The following is a 7,974-nucleotide window of genomic DNA, read 5'->3' as shown; positions in this document are numbered from 1 at the left end:
ACCTCAGGTGATCCGCCCACCTCGGCCTCCCAAAGTGCTGGGATTATAGGCCTGAGCCACCATGCCCAGCCAAATATTTTTTTCTAGTTAGGTATTTAATCTTTGTTAATATGGAGATAAGCAATTTCCCATCTTAATTAAGGAGTAATGTGGATCTGTATGGCTCATTTTTGTTTGCTCTCCTCTAAATGAGAAATTTTTCTATGGGCTAAAATACCATTTAGTGAATTTAAGCACTCATCAAAATTTTAAAATAAATGTATTTATTGTGCCCATTTGTTTCCAGAGTTTCCTTGTTTTTGAGTTCTTTTTTCCCGTGTGTGTGCGTGTGTGTTAAAGATACAAATAAACCATTTGTGAAGATACCATTGCTTTTAAAGAACTCATTTTCAAATGATGCAGCAGTATCTTCAACAATGTTTTATAAGCCCTTCCGATCTATATTTAGCTTTGTAGAAAATGTGTTCATAATGAGGAAGGCTCAAGGTGCAGAATATGGGGGGGCAGTGGTAGCTGGGTCCTGTCTTCACTACAAAACCAAGGATCCTTGGTTTAAGTGTTCCACTGTATTTACATTTATTTGGGCAGAGAAATATTTGCCATGGCCAGGCATGGTGGCTCGTGCCTGTAATCCAAACATTTCAGGAGGCCGAAGTGGGAGGATCACTTGAGCCTAGGAGTTTGAGTCTAGCCTGGGTAACATAGTAAGATCCTGTCTCTTACAAAAAAAAAAAAAATTAGCTAGCTAGGTGTGGTGACTCACCTGTAGTCCTAGCTACTTGGGAGGCTGAGGTAGGAGGATCACTTGAGCTCAAGAGTTTGAGGCTGAAGTGAGCTATGATTGAGCCACTGTACTCCAGCCTGGACAACACAGACCCAGGCCCTATCTCTTAAAAAAAAAAAAAGTATATATATATATATTTAAAATAGAAACATTTTCCTTAGTTCCTCTTTTATGTAAATTACTTTGAGTTGTGCTCTCCATACTTTTTCTTTATTCTGTTGGGACTCAGAGAACACTACTCCAAAATGAAGGCCTCAGAAGTAGCTTCAGAAGCAAAAAGTTTTATCTGACCTTCTGCCTTCCTGTCTCTCAGTCCCGTTATCCCCCAAAGCTAGTGCTAGAAACTAGAATCCCTCTTTCCCAAGGCAAGTCATAGAAACCAGAACACCTTTTCACTCTTAACTTTCCCTTTGCCTGTCTGTGTAAAACCTAGCCGTAAAGAAATTATCTGGCCAGGTGCGGTGGCTGGCACCTATAATCCCAGCACTTTGGGAGGCTGAGGTGGGTGGATCACCTGAGGTCAGGAGTTCGAGACCAGCCTGGCCAATATGGCGAAACCCCGTCTCTACTAAAAATACAAAACATTAGCCAGGCATGGTGGGTGCCTGTAATCCCAGCTACTCGGGAGGCTGAGGCAAGAGAATCGCTTGAACCGGGGAGGCGGAGGTTGCAGTGAGCCAAGATTGTGCCATTGCACTCCAGCCTGGGCAACAAGAACGAAACTCCACCTCAAAAAAAAAAAAAAAAGAAAAGAAATTATCTGACCTACTTCGTTTGACTGTAGGTCACAAGACCCCCATTCCAGAGAGGGTTCTGCCCCGTACCCAGAAGGAAGGAAAAGTAGGAATTCTGCTCAGAGAAGCCAAGAAGAATCTAGACAGACAGCCCTTGCTGAGTTTCCGCTCAGTCTAGTAGCATGCTCTTTTGTCCAATCATATTTCTACACATTGTTCCACACTTTGTTGAATGTAAGCATAAAAATGGACACTGTCCCCTGTATCTTTGGGTCTTCGTTCTGAAGGCTCTTGTGCACATGTTAATAATAAATTTATATGCCTTTTCTATGAATCTGGCTCTTGTCCATGACTTTTTCAGAGAACCTCCAGAGGGTAAAGGGGAAATTTTCCCTCGGCCCTGACAGGTCTCCTAACTTTCAGTAGTTTTGTATAATGCCTACACTTCTGTGATAGTTTTGTATTTTTTTCTTGTTTTGGTTAAGAAAGGCAGTTACTTTTATTCAAATTGATTTGAAAGCAATATAAGAAGTGATTTGTGGAACCTTGGATGAAAATGGACCCATTGTGAGTCACTGTTTTTGAATGTTTTAGTACAGCCTGTTACATAATAATTGAGTCATCATTCCACCAATCTGATTCTTTATCATTCTTTGTGTTTTAAAAACGGGGCTTTGGTCTTCATTTTCTATCTTTCCTACTTTATATAATTGAAATTGCTCAGACTGATTAAATTAATATTATCAAGTGAGAGAACTGTATGTCTACATGAGTAAAAAGTCTTAGTCATTGTCAAAAGAATGTTAGAATAGACAATGACCTTGGAAAATTGTTGTATTATAGATATCTGCACATCGAACTCTATTCCTCTTATTAAGGAAGTACAGATGGAGAAGTTTATCTATTCGGTGTTTATTACTGCATTAAAGTCTCACCAAGTACCTATTGACTACATCTAAATTATAGTAATTTTTTTAAAAGGCATGAAATATAAATGTCTCCACTTGGGCACAAGCACATCCAATTGCCTTTAATAGAGATAAAATAACCATTAGGATCTTTTCCAAGCCCTTGAGCATTAGATGGAAATTTTTATAATTAGAGTGTGTAGCAATGGCTTTTAGTTTTGAAGTCTTTGCAGCCATATATTTGACTTTATTTACTTATTGATTGTGAGACAAGGTCTCACTCTGATAAGAACAGATACTACACTTGATCTTAGCCAAAAGGCGAAGAAGCGATAGAGTCTCACTCTGTCACTGGGAGTGCAGTGGCACAATCACAGCTCACTGCAGCCTCAACCTCTGGGCTCAGGTGATCCTCCCACCTCAGCCTCCCAAGTAGCTGGGACTACATGCACACCGCACCAAGCGCAGTCAATTTTTCTATTTTTTTGTAGAAATGGGTTTTTTTTCATGTTGCTCAGTCTGGTCTCGAACTCATGAGTTCAAGCAATTCTTCTGCCTTGGCCTCCCAAAGTGCTAGGATTACAAGCATGAGCCACTGCACCAGACATATTTATATTTGTTATATATTAAAAAAACTTTTTTTGTAGAGATGGGAGTCTCACTCACTATGTTGCCCAGGCTGGTCCTGAACTCCTGGGCTCAACAACCCTCCTGCTTCAGCCTCCCAAAGTCATTTGACTTTAAACAGCCAATCACTTTCTTGAGTGGTAGATTAGATCATTTCAGTGTGTTTCTGGTAACACTATGAAGTTTTTGCTTGGTTTTTAGCAGAATTCATTTATTCTAGGTCTTTTTGACGACTTGCCTTGGCCAGGATTGGCTAGCAGATTTTACCTGTATGACAGCTTGGTGCACTGGTGCAATTTGGTTGAGATTATGAGACCACATTTTGCTCAGTGGGGCAAGATGTCCTGCTCCCTTAGTGATGTCTGCCATGGGAAAGAGAATGGATATTGGTGATGGGTTGTACATCTGCCATCAAGTAAGCACAGTGAAGCCTTTAGGCAACCTTTGAAAGCCATTGAGTTACCTTTAATGCTCTCTCATTTTTCGGATGAATTTAAGTGAATAATGATGCCAAAGCATCTCATGGAAAAAAAAACATGAATAAAAAGCATTGCTCTAAATGTAACGTTATCAAAATCACTGGTTAAAGCAACATATAGCACTCTTGTTTTTGATACCAGTCTTGTGAATAAGGTATTCAGGAAGCACAGCTGTCTTTTGTTCCTGAAGCCGTATCAGGATTCAGCAGGAAAGAGCACCAAGATCACTTGGCAATGTTTATCCTGATCAAGCACGGGCACTGATGGCAGGTATGCCACCTATTTTGACATAAATTCTAGATATATGGTAGACCTGTACTATGTCATATCTATGTCTATGTTTATATCTATATCTATACAATGTCTATAACTATCTATCCGTTTGGAAAGAGCAAGAATTGGTTCTTTTCGGGGTTCTCTCCTATATCCCATACAATCAAACAATAAATATGTGTTGAATAAATCACTTGTGCAAATTCTAAAATTCACATATGACCCTGTATTTTATCATATCTCCCATAGAATAGGTGAGAACCAGAGAAAAATATTGTTAAGCCCAGGAGCCCAAGCTATATGATCAACTGGAAAGACTCAGTAGGTAATTTGTTCCTAGAAAGCAGCCTATGGCAACAAATGATTGAAATTTCCACCTTGATAAAATGACAAATTACTACATGTCAGAGATTTCTAGTTTGCTTGTAAATAATGAAAGCTGTGATGATAAATCCCAGATTTTCACCCTGAGGTACCCTATCAGCAAAACAGTAAATACCATTCATTCTTCTGGAGGCCTCGCCAAAATAAGTCATTGCCTAACTAAAAAATATGCTGGAGTCTCACATTTCATCTTAAAATTTCATGTGAATTTTGGATTTTATGCCACAATACATATTTATTATAATATTAACATTAAATTACCAGTTAAATTTCTTAAATTTTTCTTAAAAATTTTGAAAAAGCTGATAGTCCCAGAAGATGTATCATGTTTAGCTTGTGTCTTGGCATATCATCAAGTCCAAGGAGCACGTGACAGATGAGAAAGGTGAGTGTAATCCTTGGAACTTGGTCAATGCAGTAGGTTGAATTGTGTCCCCCCAAAAGATATGCACAAGCTCAGCCGGGCGTGGTGGCTCACACCTGTAATCCCAGCACTGTGGGAGGCCAAGGCAGGCAGATCACCGGAGGTCAGGAGTTTGAGACTAGGCTGGCCAACATGGTGAAATCCCATCTCTACTAAAAGTACAAAAATTAGCCAGGCGTGATGGCAGGTGCCCGTAATCCCAGCTACTCAGGAGGCTGAGGCAGGAGAATTGCTTGAACCTGGGAGGCAGAGGTTGCAGTGAGACAAGATTGCACCACTGCACTATAGCCTGGGTGACAGAGCAAGACTCTGCCTCAAAAAAAAAAAAAAAGATATGCATAAGCTCTAGCTACCCCACTCCTTTTTCTGTGAATGTGACCTTATTTGGATATAGGGGTCTTTGCAGATATAATTAAGTTGAGGATCTCAAAATGAGATAATGCTGGATTTAATCCAATGAGAGAGATCTGAGACCCAAAGAAACAGGGGAGACAGTCATATGAAGAAGGAGGCTGCTATGGTTTGGATGTGGTTTGTCCCCACTAAAACTCCCGTTGAAATTTGATCCCCAGTGTGGCAGTATTGGGAGATGGGAAGTGTTTGGGTCATGGGAGCAGGTCTCTCATGAATAGGTTAATGCCCTCCCAGTGGAGAGTGTTCTCATTCTTGTGGGACTGGATTAATTACTGAAGAGCAGGTTGTTATACCAGTGAGTTCAGCCTCCTAGACTCTCTCTCTTGCTTCCTCTCTCACCATGTGATCTTTTGGCACACACCCGCTTCCCCTTCCTCTTTCTTCCATGAGTTGAAGTGGTGTGGGCCCCTGACCAGTTGCAGCTACCCAATCTTGAATTTCCCAGCCTACAGAACTGTGAGCTAAATAAGCCTCTTTTCTTTATAAATTACCCAGTCTAAAGTGTTCTGTTATAGCAACAAAAATAATGGACTAAGAAAATGGTAGGAGATGCCCTGGCTTGGTGGCTCACGCCTGTAATCCCAGCACTTTGGGAGGCCAAGGCAGGCGGATCACCTGAGGTCAGGAGTTCGAGACCAGCCTGACCAACATGGTGAAGCCCCATCTCTACTAAAAATACAAAAATTAGCCGGGCTTGGTGGCACGCACCTATAATCTCAGCTCCTTGGGAAGCTGAGGCAGGAGAATTTCTTGAACCCAGGAGGCAGAGGTTGCAATGAGCTGAGATTCTGCCACTGCACTCCAGCCTGGGTGACAGAGCAAGACTCTATCTGGAAAAAAAAAAAAAAGTGAAAATGGCAGGGGTTGAAGTTATGATCCCACAAGCCAAGGAGCTTTAAGAGCCACCAGAAGCAGAAAGGATTCTCCTTGCAGCTTCTGGTGGCTGGAAGGATTCTCCCCTAGAGCCTTCGGAGGGATCATGGCCCTGCTGACACCTTGATTTCTGAATTGTGGCCCCTGAAAGTACAAAACAATCATCTTTCGTTTTAAGCCACCAAGTTTGTGGTTACTTCAGCCCTGGAAAATCAATATACTTAGGAATTGCAAAAATTACAATTCCAAAGATAATACTTCCAATACTTGAATCCTGCTCTGGCCATATAGTTCAAAGTCATTTTTAACCATTGCTCTCAGACAAAGTGGCAAAGCTACAACTAATCCTAAATCCAATGTCTGATCAGCTTTGCTAACTACCCTCACAGTAGCTTGGCAATTAAACATTTATCTTGAGACCATTAGCATTTTTACTAGATTCAGGTGACATAAAAATGTACAAATTTGGATAAATACCAAGGAAAATAACTTTGTCTAAAAAAATTCAATTATTTGTGCCTCAAAGTATTAATACTTTGGTCTGAACTTCAGTTCTCTAACTGGCCTCACTGAACATTGGTCTGTAATGTTCACCTCTTGTCTATTGCCATTTTGTAAAAGTATCTAGAAGGTTTAAAAAAAATAGTTGTGAAGAAAGATTGCCAGAAGATATATTTTAATATTTTGTAAAGTATTTTTAAATAACTTACAGGCACGAACTCATCTGGTATTGGCAACTGTGACTTGGAAAATAAATTCAGCATATTTTTACACCATACTACTAGACAATTTGGTCACATCCATCTATATAATTAGAAGAGCAGGAAAATGGGGCACTCTCAGTATATATTAAAAATTGTGAAAAATGTTTCACAAAATGCTAGGAAATTAAAAGCCATTTTATACATGACTGACAAGAGAAAATTGATTAGAAAACAAAACCAAAATAAACAATGTTTCTTTTTTTTCTTTTACTTTGAGAGGATCTCACTATGTTGCACAGACTGGAGTACGGTGGCATGATCTCAGCTCACTGCAACCTCCACCTCCCAGGCTCAAGCCATCATCCTCCCACCTCAGCCTCTCAAGTAGCTGGGACTAGAGGCACCTGCCACATGCCCAGCTAATTTTTGTATTTTTTGTAGAGACAAGAGTTTGCTATATTGCCTAGGCTGTTCTTGAACTCCAAGCTCAAGCGATCCACCCTCCCTGGCTTCCCGAAGTGCTGGGATTGCAGGCATGAGCCACCACACCCAGCCACCAGCAGTGTTTACGATGCCAAAAGTGACATTAATTTCTGGCCGTATAAATATTAAAAACATTATTATGTCACTTAGTAGATTCAGAGCTTGGTTTCCCATGACTTTCAGTTAGGTAATCTTTTAAATTTGGTCCATCATTGTTTGAGAGAATAGATCAAGCTTTCTTTGAATGTGAGAATATCTTTGCCTAAAATTACTCCCACTTCTGAATCTCACAATACATTAAAAAACAAAATATCAGTGAATTTAATTTAAGGAACTAACTGACATGTGTTAGCAATTCATGAATCAGGCAGCATCCTGTTTATAAACTAGAGGGAGCTCCCTTGGGCATGGCAGAACAGTTGGTTTTTATAAGATAGCTTGAGCAAGAACAAGGAAACAGCATAGGGCAAAAAGTGACATTAGGTTACTACTTCAGGTTACTTTCCTTGATGGGTTAAAGCAGAGGGGGCTTCCTTATCATGTCTGCTCAGGTTAACTGGGTCCTTTACAAGTGGTTGCTGTGAATCTCTTTGGTTTTTGGGAAAACTACCTATTTGGAAATTGTTCTGTTTTTTAAAGTTTCAGTTTGATTGTGTGGTGCTTGACGTGAGTGACTCCATTTTGGTTTGGTCTGTTGGGGCCAAGTGCAGGAGCTCAGTCAAAAACAGTGGGCTCCCTTAAATTTTATTTACCAGTGAATTCAATCCTTTCTATTTTACTCTCTTTCAAGTATCTTCTTCTAAATTTCCTAAAAGGGTGGAGGAGTTTATAAAGTTGCTATCCCCTAAGTACAGAGAAGGAAACTGTATTAAAAATGGCTCCAACAA

At 40.2% G+C, this 7,974-nt stretch overlaps 1 pseudogene; it reads right to left on the bottom strand.

Annotated features, from left to right (window-relative positions):
* Window positions 1–2,644: 2,644 nt before the first annotated feature.
* On the bottom strand, window positions 2,645–2,760 carry LOC112439768 (U2 spliceosomal RNA; annotated as a pseudogene).
* Between the last annotated feature and the right edge of the window lie 5,214 nt (window positions 2,761–7,974).

This window comes from Pan paniscus, chromosome 3 (assembly GCF_029289425.2).
Source record: "Pan paniscus chromosome 3, NHGRI_mPanPan1-v2.0_pri, whole genome shotgun sequence".
NCBI lineage: Eukaryota > Metazoa > Chordata > Mammalia > Primates > Hominidae > Pan > Pan paniscus.
The sequence above is the reverse complement of the archived record's forward strand: the minus strand, read 5'-3'. Positions and strand labels throughout refer to the sequence as shown.